Source organism: Schistocerca piceifrons, chromosome 6 (genome assembly GCF_021461385.2).
Source record: "Schistocerca piceifrons isolate TAMUIC-IGC-003096 chromosome 6, iqSchPice1.1, whole genome shotgun sequence".
In the NCBI taxonomy this organism is placed as follows: Eukaryota; Metazoa; Arthropoda; class Insecta; order Orthoptera; family Acrididae; genus Schistocerca; species Schistocerca piceifrons.
The window spans coordinates 294,495,889-294,506,388 of record NC_060143.1 but is presented as its reverse complement, the minus strand read 5'-3'; the positions used below and the strand labels follow the sequence as shown (position 1 = coordinate 294,506,388).

At 40.7% G+C, this 10,500-nt stretch overlaps 1 non-coding gene across 1 annotated transcript; it reads left to right on the top strand.

Annotated features, from left to right (window-relative positions):
- Positions 1 to 9,099: 9,099 nt before the first annotated feature.
- Positions 9,100 to 9,174, top strand: Trnas-cga. The gene has a single exon. It is a non-coding gene; the product is annotated as a tRNA-Ser (tRNA).
- The last annotated feature ends 1,326 nt before the right edge of the window (positions 9,175 to 10,500 follow it).

Genomic DNA, 10,500 nt, shown 5'->3' with positions numbered 1-10,500 from the left:
TTCGGACAGCAGATCTAAACATACAAGCTTTACTAACTGTTTCTGCGTTTGTTTCGTGAATACTCGAAAGTTCGTCAGGCAGGGTCACGACCGGGACAAATAGCTCCTTGACAGTAATAAGGGTATCGTGTCTTCATGTTTTTTACCAAGCCAGTTAAAGGTTTCAATTATTTAGAATAATGGAAAATTGTAATAAGTGCCTGGGAGCCGATTCCGGCACCTGAAGGAGAAAACAGAACACACACAATACAAAAACCACCATGTAACATTTTACTGTATGAAAGCCAGTTGTACTGGCTCATCGATTCATGCTTAAATTTTCGGTTTTGCTTCCCTTGTAATTGACTAGGAAAAGAAGAGTTTGCGGGAGGCTTCCAAGTATTCTTTAAAAACTTACGCTTCTCATCATCACGTAAAGCGCCTTTAACAGCTCTTCCTTTATCATGTGGGTCATATGTTTCAGTCCTTTCTGGCCTTTCTTCCTGTGAATTAAACATGCTTTAAACGTCAGTATTATGTACAAGTGGATCAACACAAAAGTATATAGCGTTATTTACACATATAAATAATGTTAATTTATTATGACCACTAAAAAGTCACCATTTGTCTTCCAAAACATTAACATTAGCCCATATCCCTAGATCTTGCCCCCCCTCCCCCTACAAACATCGGTATGGGCACCCTTGGTAAACAGTATTGAAATGGTCTTGTGTATTGACATGCTTAATGCAGGAACTAACTGCAGCAACTCTGTACAATAATGACGAGGAAAAAAGACTCAGAGCAGTGAAGCAGTAAAGAGTAAGAAAGCAGACAACAATGGCTACTACAGACAGTGTTTCAGTTACCTAATGTTACTGGCAGCCTGGAACATATGATTGCCGCCTTCTACCAGTTCTGGACTGTCAAGATACAGTTTACACACTGTAACTCTTATTTGTTTGTGAAACCGGTCTGTGAATGGTATTTATGAGTCAAAAGATACATAAAATCTAAGTTTTTCTTAATTTAGTGGTCTTTGCTTGGAAGTTTTGTTTGCAAATGTTCCTACAGAAAGGCTTCAAAATTTAACATGACATTAGCGATCTATGTCAGTGAAGGCCGTTGGTTTGTTCCGCCCTGAGCCATCAGTAGGTTGCAGTCAGATTAATAACAGCAAAACGAGGAAAGATTCCGCATCACATTACTTACTGCAGGCCTACAAGCTTTCTTCAAGTAGTCTGAAAAGCTTTTAGAAAATTCTGAAATGCTCTCACATGCTTATAGAATATTATTGAAAGTTAGTAGATATTGTTGAGAAAAAAAGCTTTGAATAATTTGTAAGGTGGCAGAATAAATGAAGGTCAATTTTGCACCTTACGTAAGAGCTTTATATATCGTAACGGGAAGGTGAATATGATAGCTAGCTTAATTCGGCAGTAATGAGCAAATTTGCCTGTATGTATGGAATGCAAAAGGGATGACACTCAATCGACGGTATTAAAACACTGATCATATAATGAATGTCTATGAGCAGAAGGTGAGACAAGCAGCGAGAGGAAACGTTTTGGTTTGTAGAAAACTGCGAGGAGTGGCGAAGTCCACACCACAGGGAGTACCACAGAAAGCACTTAGAGCACTTTCCAGTTCAGGAGTCAACGACCGACCGACCGACCAGGTGACTCAGACAGGAGAGCGACTAACGGGCCACCAGAAGGAGGGCGGATAAAAAAGAAGCTATAGAAAACTGCATTTCGGGATTCGCAATGGATACGAACAAAACCAGTGACGCATTCGATCACGTGAAGGACGAGTAGTACACACGTGATGGACACATGTAACTGTTCACGCGTCTGGAGCGAGCACAAAACGTTCGACTGGTGGAAACGCACTTGGAAGGAGTAAAGTGCCGATATTTCGACGCAGTTTAATGGTAGGGCCCTTGCGATTGGTTTCCACCAACTAAGAGGAACGCTCATATTGATGGCAAAGAGCCGTAACGTGGAGAATGAAAGAACCCAGATGGGGAGACAGTTTGGCTACGAGAAAGACAAGACGGAAATTTTCAAGGACTCTTGTCTAAACAGTCGTCAACTGCAGACCAGGGCGCATAACGCTCTATACGACGCAGAGGAGAAATTTGTGTGAACATTGCGTTCACAGCGGCTGACATCCAGTTAGAAATTAGCTGTAGCGTCGTTTAGCTCCAACAGCTAGTTAGTTAATTGTTCTTGCGAGAACTAAGAGGGCATTATAATATGCATGCTGCTCCAGCCATGCGCGTGTATGTTGCTATATTCCAAGACTGGGGATGAGTAATTGTTTTCTCGCATAACGATAAACATAGGGAGCGTTTCTGCTGAAAAATTCGGCAAAGGTTTAATAAATTTTTATAGAAATTTCAGAGGAAGAGCACAGCCATGCTTACAACAGCGCATCGCAGCTAAGGTAAATACCGCGTGCAGAGGCGTAAACTTGTTGGTTCAGCAGCTTCTGTCCATTGTAAACTCGAGCGACCTTGGGTAATCATTTGCTCAACTTGTCACAAAACTAACCATCCTCCATAGACTTCATTTTCATCCTAAATAGTACCGAACTTGAACCGGAATCAGATGATTTATCGTAATACTAACGAACATCATATTGTAATTGTCAGAATAATTTTCTAAAAAAAACTTATAGTTAAAATTTAATATTGTTATGTTCAGGATTACTTCAATTTTAGAGTACAAGATGCGTAATTTTGACAACTGTCTTAACATTGTCAGATTGTATACTGCATAAAAGTGTGTATATCAGTGAAAAGTTTGCAACATTAAACAAAAGCCATTACAACATACGCAACTGTATCCTCTGTTATTGAATAAACAACCACCACCTCACATCTTAAGAATTTTGTTGATATTATTAATAGCAAAAATACGTATGGCCAGGTTTAGTAAAAAATATACAATTAAGTGTTATTTTTCAGTGCAAATTAATTAAATAATCCTGGTTTGTGCAGAAAATATTTTACCTCCTTATAGATGAATGGCGTCTTTAAAAAATGACCTCACTTTTCATGTTTTCAACCAGTAGTTTTCTTACCACTAGTTATCGATTAAACATAATAGCGCTAATGTTACTTAATTAAACTAATAACTACTAGTAAAAATCTTAATCACATGAAGGAAGTATTATTTAAAATTAAGAATATATGGGCCTTACCAATTGTTTTATGTTGTCGAAATTGTTGACTCCAGATGCACAAACCTGTGACAGTTCCAATTCTGTAGCGCAAGCTTCGGATTCTTTACGAAAGTTTTTGATCCTATGCTCAGGTTTTCCAAAATAATCCATTAGCTTGCGATTAATTGTATCGACTTTAATCACTCCCTCCAATCTCTTTTCTGAAATAATAGTGTATTTCAGAAAAAATTGACACTTCACGACACATGTTTCGGTCACACTACTCAGTTACACACTTCAGTAATATCAGTAATCTTAAGCGGAAAACAAGTGTTCGCTGACAGCCTGTGGAAGAGTTGTAAGGACAACCGACTGTTTTTAACAATTGATTGGTCAGTCGATTGTGTTTCCGTCCAGTCGGTTTCTTCACTCGGTCGCAGTCATTAGTTTCCGGGTATGAGTTCTTTTAATTACTTTCTCTTTCAGACTTTTCAGTTATCATATCTATGTTTGGTTGGTTCTTAAAGTTTAATATCAGATGCTGCGCTGTAAATTTGTGTGTATACAAGGTGGTCCATTGATCGTGACCGGACCAAATATCTCACGAAATAAGCGCCAAATGAAAAACTACAGAGAATGAAACTTGTCTAGCTTGAAGGGAGAAACCAGATGCCGCTATGGTTGGCCCGCTAGATGGCGCTGCCATAGGTCAAACGGATAACAAATGCGATTTTTAAAAATAGGAACGCCCATTTTTATTACATATTCGTGTAGTACGTAAAGCAATATGAATGTTTTAGTTGGACCATTTTTCTCGCTTTGTGATAGATGGCGATGTAATTGTCACAAACATATGGCTCACAATTTTGGACAAACTGTTGGTAACAGGTAGGTTTTTTAAATTAAAATACATAACATATGTACGTCTGAACATTTTATTTCTGTTGTTCCAATGTGATACATGTACCTTTGGGAACTTATCATTTCTGAGAACGCATACTGTTACAGCACGATTACCTGTAAATACCACATTAATGCAATAAATGTTCAAAATGATGTCCGTCAAACTCAATTCATTTGGCAATACGTGTAACGACATTCCTTTCAACAGCGAGTAGTTCGCCTTCCGTAATGTTCGCACATGCATTGACAATGCGCTGACGCATGTTGTCAGGCGTTGTCGGTGGATCATTGTAGCAAATATCCTTCAACTTTCGCCAAAGAAAGATATCCGGGGACGTCAGATCCGGTGAATGTGCGGGCCGTGGTATGGAGCTTCGACGACCAAGCCACCTGTAATGAAATATGCTATGTGCTGGACATCCATAATTTTGGAAGTACATCGCCATTCTGTCATGCAGTGAAACATCTTGTCGTAACATCGGTAGAACATTACGTAGGAAATCAACATCCATTGCACCATTTAGATTTAGATTGCCATCGATAAAATGAGGCCCAATTATGCTTCCTCCCATAATGCCGCACCATACATTAACCCGCCAAGGTCGCTGATGTTCCACTTGCCGCAACCATCGTGGGTTTTCCGTTGCCCAGTAGGGCATATTATGCCGGTTTACGTAACCGAAGTTGGTGAATGACGCTTCGTCGCTAAATAGAACGCATGCAAAGAATCTGTCATCGCCCCGTAATTTCTCTTGTGCCCCGTGGCAGAACTCTACACGACGTTCAGAGTCGTCACCGTGCAATTCCTGGTGCTTAGAAATATGGTACGGGTGCTATCGATGTAGTATTCTTAACACCGACGTTTCTGAGATTCCCGATTCTGGCGCAATTTGAGTTCTACTGATGTACGGATTAGCCGCGACAGCAGCTTAAACACCTACTTGGGTATCATCATTTGTTGCAGGTCGTGGTTGACGTTACATATGTGGCTGAACAGTTCCTGTTTCCTTAAATAACGTAACTATCCGGCGAACGCTCCGGACGCTTGGATGATGATGTCCAGAATACCGAGCAGCATACATAGCACACGCCCGTTGGGCATTTTGATCACAATAGCCATACATCAACACGATATTGACCTTTTCCGCAATTAGTAAATGTCCATTTTAACACGGGTAATGCATCACGAAGCAAATACCGTCCGCACTGGCGGAATGTTGCGTGATACCACGAACTTACACGTTTGTGACTATTACAGCACCATCTATCACAAAGCGAAAAAAGTGGTGCAACTAAAACATTCATATTTCTTTACGTAGTACACGAATATGTAATAAAAATTGGGATTCCTATTTTAAAAAACGCATTTGACATCCGTTTGACCTATGGCAGCGCCATCTAGCGGGCCAACCATGGCGCCATCTGGTTTCCCCCTTCAAGCTATACAAGTTTCGTTCTTTGTAGTTTTTTCGTTTGATGCTTATTTCGTGAGATATTTAGCCCGGTCACTATCAATGGAGCACCCCGTATAAATGAACCATCACCTTTTAACACGTTTCTGAAATATTTATGATCAAAGTTGTAAAGTCGGTTTTGAAACATCTTGTGTTTTCCTTACTTCTGTATTGAGGTAACGAGAAGCCGTCAAGAATCGGCGATCGTATACACCGAGACGCCGCCCCGCTCGCCAGACAACTGAATAGTTTAAATATCATTTGCCTTCTACTCATTGCGCTGTATTAAAATGCACTTAATTTACGTTCATATTCCTTACTACATACGCGTACTACGTTTGAACATGAACGTCTCTATAATGCGCTTTCAAAAATTCCTGTAACTCTCGTGTGTAGTTTACATCTACTGGACGGTAGGTGGCGCGCGCCCGCTGGCGTTGCCAGCACTGTAAGACGTCTACAGAATTTATGCCCCCGGTAAAATGATTCGATTTGACCCAGATGTCCGGCGATTTCGAAGTTTTTGTCTGGGGTTACCAATTTAAATGTAGGTAGGCATACCCAGCATATTTAGCTTCCTTGATTAGTTAAGTGGTACATTAATCCAGTGTATATTAATAGATAATAAGACGCACATTTTAAGTTAAATGGTATTTATTGGTTTGGATGGTAAGCCCTTTGCCGCTCTTATTCATTTGTTAAAATATGTTTGCTACATAAATATAAAAAAAAGGATTTAATCTGTTAAAGTAAAATATTCGCTGATTTCTGAAGTCATTTTATCCAGTGAAAATGGTACTCCATTGAGGTGGGAGGGGGGGCTAAGTCCCTATAGCCGCTAGCCCCCCCCCCCCCCTCCCACCATTGCCACCACCCTGTATGAATGTTAAGCAAGCTTGCGTATCATTCAAAGAGGTTGTTAGCTGAGTACTGAACCAACAACAAAGGTGCAGGTCAAGCAGTTTGGCTATTTGTTGTTGTTGTTTTTGTTGTTGTGGTCTTCAGTCCTGAGACTGGTTTGATGCTGCTCTCCATGCTAATCTATCCTGTGCAAGCTCCTTCATCTCCCAGTACCTACTGCAACCTACATCCTTCTGAAGCTGCTTAGTGTATTCATCTCTTGGTCTCCCTCTACGATTTTTACCCCCCACGCTGCCCTCCAGTGCTAAATTTGTGATCCCTTGATGCCTCAGGACATGTCCTACCAACAGATCCCTTCTTCTAGTCAAGTTGTGCCACGAACGTCTCTTCTCCCCAATCCTATTCAATACCTCCTCATTAGTTATGTGATCTACCCACCTAATCTTCAACATTCTTCTGTAGCACCACATTTCGAAAGCTTCTATTCTCTTCTTGTCGAAACTATTTATTGTCCATGTTTCACTTCCATACATGGCTACACTCCATACAAATACTTCCAGAAACGAGTTCCTGACACTTAAATCCATACTCGATGTTAACAGATTTCTCTTCTTCAGAAACGCTTTCCTTGCCATTGCCAGTCTGCATTTTATATCCTCTCTACTTCGACCATCATCAGTTATTTTGCTCCCCAAATAGCAAAACTCCTTTACTACTTTAAGTGTCTCATTTCCTAAGCTAATTCCCTCAGCATCACCCGACTTAAATCGACTACATTCCATTATCCTTGTTTTGCTTTTGTTGATGTTCATCTTATAGCCTCCTTTCAAGACACTGTCCATTCCATTCAACTACTCTTCCAAATTCTTTGCTGTCTCTGACAGAATTACATTGTCATCGGCGAACCTCGAAGTATTTATTTCTTCTCCCTGGATTTTAATACCTACTTCGAATTTTTCTTTTGTTTGCTTTACTGCTTGCTCAATATACAGATTGAATAACATTGGGGAGAGGCTACAACCCTGTCTCACTCCCTTCCCAACCACTGCTTCCCTTTCATGCCCCTCGACTCTTATGACTGCCATCTGGTTTTTGTACAAATTGTAAATAGCCTTTCGCTCCCTGTATTTTACCCCTGCCACCTTTAGAATTTGAAAGAGAGTATTCCAGTCAACATTGTCAAAAGCTTTCTCTAAGTCTACAAATGCTAGAAACGTAGGTTTGTCTTTTCTTAATCTTTCTTCTAAGATAAGTCGTAAGGTCAGTATTGCCTCACGTGTTCCAACATTTCTACGGAATCCAAACTGATCTTCCCCGAGGTCGGCTTCTACCAGTTTTTCCATTCGTCTGTAAATAATTCGCGTTAGTATTTTGCAGCTGTGACTTATTAAACTGATAGTTCGGTAATTTTCACATCTGTCAACACCTGCTTTCTTTGGGATTGGAATTATTACATTCTTCTTGAACTCTGAGGGTATTTCGCCTGTCTCATACATCTTGCTCACCAGATGGTAGAGTTTCGTCAGGGCTGGCTCTCCCAAGGCTATCAGTAGTTCTAATGGAATGTTGTCTACTCCCGGGGCCTTGTTTCGACTCAGGTCTTTCAGTGCTCTGTCAAACTCTTCACGCAGTATCATATCTCCCATTTCATTTTCATCTACATCCTCTTCCATTTCCGTAATATTGTCCTCAAGTACATCGCCCTTGCATAGACCCTCTATATACTCCTTCCACCTTTCTGCTTTCCCCTCTTTGCTTAGAACTGGGTTTCCATCTGAGCTCTTGATATTCATACAAGTGGTTCTCTTCTCTCCAAAGGTCTCTTTAACTTTCCTGTAGAAGGTATCTATCTAACCCCTAGTGAGATGAGTCTCTACATCCTTACATTTGTCCTCTAGCCATTCCTGCTAAGCCATTTTGCACTTCCTGTCGATCTCATTTTTGAGACGTTTACTTGATCCTCTGCTGCCTTCACTACTTCATCCCTCAGAGCTACCCATTCGTCTTCTACTGTATTTCGTTCCACCATCCCTGTCAATTGTTCCCTTATGCTGTCCCTGAAACTCTGTACAACCTCTGGTTTAGTCAGTTTATCCAGGTCCCATCCCCTTAAATTCCCACCTTTTTTTTGCAATTTCTTCAGTTTTAATCTACAGTTCATAACCAACAGATTGTGGTCAGAGTTCACATCTGCCCCTGGAAATGTCCTACAATTTAAAACCTGGTTCCTAAATCTCTGTCTTACCATTATATAATCTATCTGATACGTTTTAGTATCTCCAGGATTCTTCCATGTATACAACCTTTTATGATTCTTGATTTGATATTTGATGGTCCTCGAAATTTACTTTTATGGAAAATCACCTTGTATTATCAGTTGGGGTGATTACAACAAGTATCCTGAAACTTACTGGCAGATTAAAACTGTGTGCCGGACCGAAACTCGAACTTGGAACCTTTGCCCTTCGCGGGCAAGTGCTCTACCAATTGAGCTACCTATGCACGACTCACGCCCCGTCCTCACAGCTTTACTTCTGCCAGTATCTCGTCTCTTACCTTCCAAACTTTACAGAAGCTCTCCAGCCTGGGAGCTGTGGCTAAGCCATGTCTCCGCAATATCCTTTCATTCAGGAGTGCTAGTTCTGCAAGGTTCGCAGGAGAGCTTCTGTAAAGTTTGGAAGGTAGGAGACGAGATACTGGCAGAAGTAAAGCTGTGAGGACGGGGCGTGAGTCGTGCTTGGATAGCTCAGTTGGTAGAGCACTTGCCCGCGAAAGGCAAAGGTCCCGAGTTCGAGTCTCGGTCCAGCACACAGTTTTAATCTGCCAGGAAGTTTCATATCAGCGCACACTCCGCTGCAGAGTGAAAATCTCATTCTGGAAACAAGTATCCTGGTTATCGCTTTAATCATTGTGATCGGAGGACGAAATTATTGCCGCTGGAATACAGTAGGCTGGGAAGCTACTGTTGGTCACTTCATTGTTACACATACAGGCCATTCACTGCAGAAAAAGCTATATTCGCTTATTCATGATGAAGAGAGAGAGGAAATATAAGCCACTAGAGACGTAATTCTTGTCTAAATTATTTCATTAAGGTTTCTATCAGAGTTGCAAATACTATTTTTATCAGTGATTAGTTTCGTATTTTTGATCATTGTCAAATCATCACCTATGCTAGAAGATACAATGTTATTAACATTTTCAAACATTCTGTGTGCACAGATGGCAGCCGTGCAATTAATGTTTTGTGACATACCTACATTTGTAATGATTCAGTCTACATAATACATTTGTCTTCACATCATATCAGTATAACAAATGGTAATCGGCTGTATTAAGATTGTCCAGATATGTTCAAAATTTGATAGGAGTCAAGTTGTTCAGACATGAATATTTAACAGACACTTTCAGCAGATTATTACGTCCATATGCTGTGTCTCTCAATATAATGTCTTGCTGATCCTGATACCAACATAGTGTTGGAATTACGTAAATTCGTGTGTAATACAAGGACATTTTTCATGTTTATACTTCAGTAAAATCATTGTTCATATTAAAAAATTTAATTACAGTTTATTTGAATTATGTATGCTTTGCTAATTTTGTAGTTAATATATTGATATATAGATTTGAGATCAGAAACATGAGAAAGCACTACGTCTTCAGGCCACAAGTGGCCCATCGGGACCATCCGACCGCCGTGTCATCCTCTGTGGAGGATGTGGATAGGAGGGGCATGTGGTCAGCACACCGCTCTCCCAGTTGCTATGATGTCTTTCTTTGACCGGAGCCGCTACTATTCGGTCGAGTAGCTTCTCAATTGTCATCACGAGGCTGAGTGCCCCCCGAAAAAATGGCAACAGCACATGGCGGCTGGATGGTCACCCATCCAAGTGCCGGCCACGCCCGACAGCGCTTAACTTCCGTGATCTCACGGGAACCGGTGTATCCACTGCGGCAAGGCCGTTGCCAGAAACATGAGAAAGCCGTTACCTAAAAAAAAGTTAAAGTTAACCAAGTACTTTTTCATTAGCCTGAGTTGGTAAACATTTGGTTTGGTTATAGCAGTGTGAGGTATTGAGTAACGTGAAATAAGGTGAAGTTGACCGAAAAGTTCAAAAAACACTTTATTTTC